Source organism: Sapajus apella, unplaced genomic scaffold, assembly GCF_009761245.1.
Source record: "Sapajus apella isolate SASKATOON/1434 unplaced genomic scaffold, GSC_monkey_1.0 scaffold138, whole genome shotgun sequence".
NCBI lineage: Eukaryota > Metazoa > Chordata > Mammalia > Primates > Cebidae > Sapajus > Sapajus apella.
In genome coordinates, this window is record NW_022437078.1 from 3,328,772 (window position 1) to 3,334,771 (window position 6,000).

At 53.2% G+C, this 6,000-nt stretch overlaps 1 protein-coding gene across 1 annotated transcript in view; it reads right to left on the reverse strand.

The window, feature by feature from the left end:
• The window catches only part of CHST12 (carbohydrate sulfotransferase 12), a 28,428-nt gene extending 24,740 nt beyond the window's left edge, over nucleotides 1-3,688 (reverse strand). Inside the window, exon 1 of the mRNA XM_032263804.1 lies at nucleotides 3,606-3,688. The gene's annotated coding sequence lies outside the window, so the exon portion shown is untranslated. The remainder of the gene's footprint in view (nucleotides 1-3,605) is intronic.
• Nucleotides 3,689-6,000: the final 2,312 nt, after the last annotated feature.

The window sequence follows — 6,000 nt, forward strand, 5'->3', positions numbered from 1 at the left end:
GATCCTCCCACCTCAGCCTCCCAAGTAGCTGAGACTACAGGTGCACACCACCACACCTGGCTAATTTTTAAATTCTGTTGTAGAGATGGGGTCTTGCTATATTGCCCAGGCTGGTCTTGAACTCCTGGCCTCAAGCGATCCTCTCTCCTCAGCTTTGAAACTCTTATTATTCAGCTGCTGACTCCCTGATCTGATCCTGTTTCTTTTTTCTCTTTTTCCACCTCATTGCTTTTCTATTCTATTTTCTGAGGGAGTTCCTCAACTTTATTTTTCACCCACTAACTGATTTTCTTATTTCTGCTCTTAAATATATATATATATATTTTGTATCTGAGAGTTCTCTTTTTGGATCTCTGAATGCTCCTTTTGGTGGCTTTTTTTTAGAGCTTCCTGCTCCCGCCTCGTGTATGTGATATTTTCTCCATGTGTCCATTAATGGCAGCCTGTTTTCTACGGCTCCTTCCTGCACGCTCTCTTTGCTTCCCCGTGTGTACTGCAGTCTCTATCTCCCGTAGCAGGGGTTTTATTCAGATGCCCTTGGTTATCTGCTCATATTTAAGGGATGAGGATTTTTAAATCTTGATGCCTTGAACACTGGGAGGGGGTTATTAATTATGGGCTTCGTTAGCAAGGGATCCAGCTGGGCCTGCTGACGGGGGACACTCTGATGTCATTAATTTTAGGTCTTTACTCTTGGCCTACTCAGATTCCCCAAAGACACATCCAGCCTCCTGCCTAGAGGGAAAAGCCCCAGCTGGTCATGTTCTGGGAGCCAAAGGGGCCCTGTTCGCTTCCTCCTCCTCTGCCCCATAGGGCACTGCACCCCGACCCTGCACTCAGCTGTGCCTGGTGTTTCCCATTCTTCTCTGAAATATTTTTAAAGTTCCTAAATAGTTACAGAAACTACCACCTTGGTTAACAGCAGGAAGTAATAAGTTGGAGAGTCAATTATCTCCAGGGCTGGAGAACCACGGCCCTGCCTACAGCCACAGACCCACTAAATAGGTGTGAAACTAACAGCTACTCTCTGAAAAGAAAGACAATTTAATAATTGAAACTCAAGATGCAAGGCTTTTTTTTAAAGACAAAGGAGCTGCAAGTGTTACAGTATTATCAATAACTGCTCTTTTTCCACCAATGGCTCCTTCAGCCCTGGGACCAGTCTAGAAGAGAATGACCCGCCAGCCTCAATGACTGCATAGTCAAGGAACGGCACGTCCAAGGTCAGCCAACCAAAATGCCTCTCTTCCACCCTCGATCCCTTCCCACTGGGGTTCCTGGGGATTCCCTCCTTGTACAGGCTGTCTCTTCTCTACAAGGTTACATCTCCTCCAGGATGGCCACAAATGCCTCCAACTCTGCAGGTCTAACCACCCAGCCCCAGCTCTCCTCATTGCAGGTGAGAAGTCCCAGCTGCCCTTGCTGTTACAGGTCATATCCCACAGAGTGCCACAGCCCAGTGGATCTGGCACCATCTTTCAGCTCCATGCCCATCCCCACTCTCTCAGCTACTGTCCCAGACCCATACCCCACAAGGCTACTCAACTCAGCTCCACTGCCCAGACATGAAACCCACCTCCCGTATTCTCACTAGTACCATTTTTCTGAAACACATCTAATCGCATTGCACCCAAACCCTCACCAAAGGAATAAAAGCTCGAACTCCCTCGCACAGCCTTCAGAGCCCTGCACAATCAGAAACCCATCTTTCCAGTCTTTTTTTTTTATTCTGTCACCGAGGCTGGAGTGCAGTGGCCCAAAGTCAGCTTACGGCAACTTCCACCTCCGGGTTCAAGCAATTCTCTTGCCTCAGCAGTTGTGCGCCACCACACCCAGCTAATTTTTGTATTTTTATTGAGACGGGGTTTCACGGTGTTGGCCAGGCTGGTCTCAAACTCCTCACCGTGGTGATCCATTCCCCTCGACCTCCCAAAGTGCTGGGATTACAGGTATGAGTCACAGCACCCAGCCTTCCAGACTTAGCTTCCAGCCCAATCCTCAAACTCCACCTCATCAAGAACACAGCGACCCACCATCTCCCCCAAATGTCACTTTCACTTCCACATCTCTGCATGCCTTTGCCTCCACCTGGAATGTTCTGAACTCCATTCATGCTTCAAGGCCCAACTCATAGGTCCCCTCCACTGTGGAAAATGTCGGAAAATGTCTCCACATTCTGTTAGCGCCTGGACCACAGCCTCAACCCCACACTGTGGTCGCCAGGCTGACCATGAGCTCCCAGGGCAAGGCCCACGCTGTTTCCGACATCTACCCCAGCTTGGCATCTTGCACTCAACTGGAGGTTTGATAATAAAGCCGGAGCCTGCTGAGTGACAGCAGTTACTGCTGGCCCCAAAGCATCAGCCCAAAGTCCCATCAACTCCTATGCAGGGAAATCAAACATCTATGCCATTCCAGGCAGGCGCTCTTTCAGATGTCAACCGTTGCACCTTTGTGTGGCAATTTCCTCACTGCCCCCATTTTCTTTCCGTCCTCACTCTGACTCCAGATACTCACGGAGAGGGGCTAACCCGTGTCCCGGTGTAAGGGTTGGGGGAACCTGCTGAGCTGTCCCCAGCCACCCACAGCCGGGAGCACCACTGTAGGGCCTGGTGTCCTGGAAGATGTACCACGTCCAGCACTGCGCCTGCAACTCACATTCCTATTCACCCCGGGGCTTCCGAGTCCCCACAGCCCCGACTAGGAACTAAATAATTTAATAATGCTGGAAACACTACTGCTTGTTGTGCTGCCTGCCAGACGGAGGCTCTGCCCGAGCCAAGGCTTTTCCAGTGGTGTCCTGGTGGCCGGGAGCCCGCAGAGAAGGTCTGAGTCCCACTGTTCCCGGACTAAATGCACGGTTTCCTCTTGCAGAGGGGCAGGGCTGCGGCTTCTGGAGCGAGAGGTCATTTAAGGGATACCCTGAGCGGCCTGGCGGTGCTGCTGGCCTCTGCAGGCTCCAAGGCTGCGGTCGGAGGGGCCGGGGAGCCCCGTTCAGGTGACAGCGTGCACCGTGGGTGGGGGGGGGGAGTTGGAGGGGGAGATCCGTTCAGGTGACAGCGGGCACGGGGGGTGCGCTCTGGGGGATCGGGGGAGCCCCGTTCAGGTAACAGCGGGCACGGGGTCCCTAGGGGGCCGGGGGCCTTGGAACTCCATGCCAGGGAAGCGGTCATGCCCCTACGGGGCAGCAGAGGCTGATGTCGGGCAGGGGGACTCCTGGGGGCCGGAGGGACAGCTGCAGCCTCTGCTGTCGCTGAATCAGAACCACGGATTTCTCGTCCAGACCCTAAGGAACCGCAGAACGCGCTGATCAGGGCCCCAGGGCTGGGTCCCCAAGGCTGAAGGCGAAGAGCGGGGCTCAGAGAGGGCGCGCGCCAGGCCAAGGTCACAGAGCGCGTCAGCGCGGGGACTCGAACCCGGGGCCATGCCGCGCCCGCCAAGCCGGGCTGAAGAGAACCGACCCGTACCCCTCAGCGCGGCCCGGGACTCCAGCCCCGGCCCCAGGAGCTCCGCACCGGCCGAGAGAGAGGGAGGCCGCGCCCCGAGCCCGTCGCCTGCCGCCTGCCGCCCTCCGCCCTCCGCGCCCCTCAGCTCGCTCGTCTCACCTAGCGCCAGCAGCCGCCGCCACCGCCGCGCCGCGACTAGCGGACCCTCCGGAGGCCGCCCTCGCCGGCCCCGCCCCTGGCGCCTGAGCCCCGCCTCCCGCTCATGTTCTCGCGAGATGTCGCTGTCGCCGGAGGGGCCACGGAGGCCGAAGGGCTTCAGCCCTCAGCGCGCCTGCGCCCCGCCAGCCCGCCCCCGCTGTCGCGAGTCAGTGCCATGTGGCGCCGTATTTACGGCCAGAGATTAGCCCCGCCCACCTGCCGCCATGAGCCACGCCCCCTTTCTCAGCAGCTAATCCGCGGCGTAGACTCTGCCCCGGCGGGCCGGGCGCGCGGCGTCTCCCGGGCGCGCGGCGTCTCCGGGGCGCGCAGCTGTCTCGCTGCTCCAGCCCGGAGCGCCACGCTGCAGTCAAATATGATCCCGTTAGTCAACCTTGATGCAGTGCCTGTTGTTTACCCGACCGGTTCTCGAGCATCGGCTCATTGGCTTAGGATCGTGATGCTTACCGGCTGGGGCTTGCGACTCGCTGTGTGACCTTGGGCAAGTGACTTAACCTCTCTGAGGTTGTCTCCGATCCATAAAATATAATAGGTTAGTGACCCTACCTTGCAGGGAGTTTGTGAGACGAATGAGATGGCACGGGTAAAGAGCTTAGCTAGATGCCTAATGCCTAGTGAGTATGCAGTAATTGTTCTTGGCATCAATGTAGTTTTGTTTGTATGTGTGTTTGTTTAGAGACAGGATATCACTGTCGCCCTGGCTGGGGTGCAGTGGTGCAATCACAGCTTACTGCAGCCTCCACCTCCTGGGTTCAAGCCATTCTCCCACCTTAGCCTCCTGAGTAGCTGGAACTACAGACAGGTGCCACCTCACCCCGATCATTTTTAATTTTTTTTTTTTTTTTTGAGACGGAATCTCGCTCTGTCACCAGGCTGGAGTGCAGTGGCGCGAGATCTCGGCTCACTGCAGCCTCCACCTCCCGGGTTCAAGCGATGCTCCTGCCTCAGCCTTCCGAGTAGCTGGGATTACAGGTGTGCGCCACCACCACCAGCTAATTTTTGTATTCTTAGTAGAGACCGGGTTTGACTATGTTGGCCATGATGGTCTCCATCTCCTGAGCTCGTGATCCACCGGCCTCAGCCTCTTAAAGTGCTGGGATTACAGGCTGCCTTCCAACCCAAAGTCATCTCTTTATTCTTCACTCCCTGCAGCCAATCACAAAGGAGTCCTCACCTGCCAGACCCTGGAAATGTGGAAGTGAGGGAGATGGGCAAGGCCCCTGCCCTCCTGGGGCATATATTCTAGTAGGGAGAAAAGCAAAAAACGACCACCACAAAATATATGTGTATATTATATATACACACTCACAGTAGATAATATGTTTATACATATGTGTAATGCATACATGTTACCTACTATGTGTATGTATGTAGTATATACATTTATATATTGTACACATACATATATAACTGTATTATGCATGTATGTGTATATGTTGCATACATACATATATGTAACTGCATGTACATAAATAATGTGGCAGCCTCTAGCAATGTCTCCCTTGATCCCCGTCTCAGCTTAGAAATTTCTCACTATCAGCAGTGCACAGTGGCTCACACTTGTCATCCCAGCACTTTGGTAGGCTGAAGCGGGGGGATCACGAGGTCGAGAGATCGAGACCATCCTGGTCAACATGGTGAAACAGGGGTCTCTACTAAAAATACAGAAAATTAGCTTGGCATGCTGGTGCATGCCTATAATCCCAGCTACTCAGGAGGCTGAGGCAGGAGAATTGCCTGAACCCAGGAGGCAGAGGTTGCGGTGAGCCAAGATCACACCATTGCACTCCAGCCTTGGTAACAAGAGCAAAACTCCGTCTCAAAAAAAAAAAAACAAAAAACAAAAGCCAGGCTGGGCAAGGTGGCTTATACCTGTAATCTCAGCACATTGGGAGGCTGAGGTAGGTGGGTGGGTCATCTGAGGTCAGGAGTTCGAGACCAGCCTGGCCAACATGGTGAAACTCCATCTCTACTAAAAATACAAAAATTAGCCGGGCATGGTGGCAGGCACCTGTAATCCCAGCTACTCAGGAGGCTGAGGTGGGAGAATTGCTTAAACCTGAGAGCAGAGGCTGCAGTGAGCCAAGATCATGCCATTGCACTCCAGCCTGGGAGACAGAGTAAGACTCTGTCTCAAAACTAATAAATAAATAAATTAAATAAATAAACAACATTATTACTTTTGTTATGTCAGTTTCACCTCTTACATTAGCAGCATCTTGAATACACTAAATGCCCCTGAATTGTTCACTTTAAAATGGTTACTTTTACCTTATGTCAACTTCACCTCTTATATCAGCAACATGCAGATATATTTTACTTACCCTCTCTGAAGTGG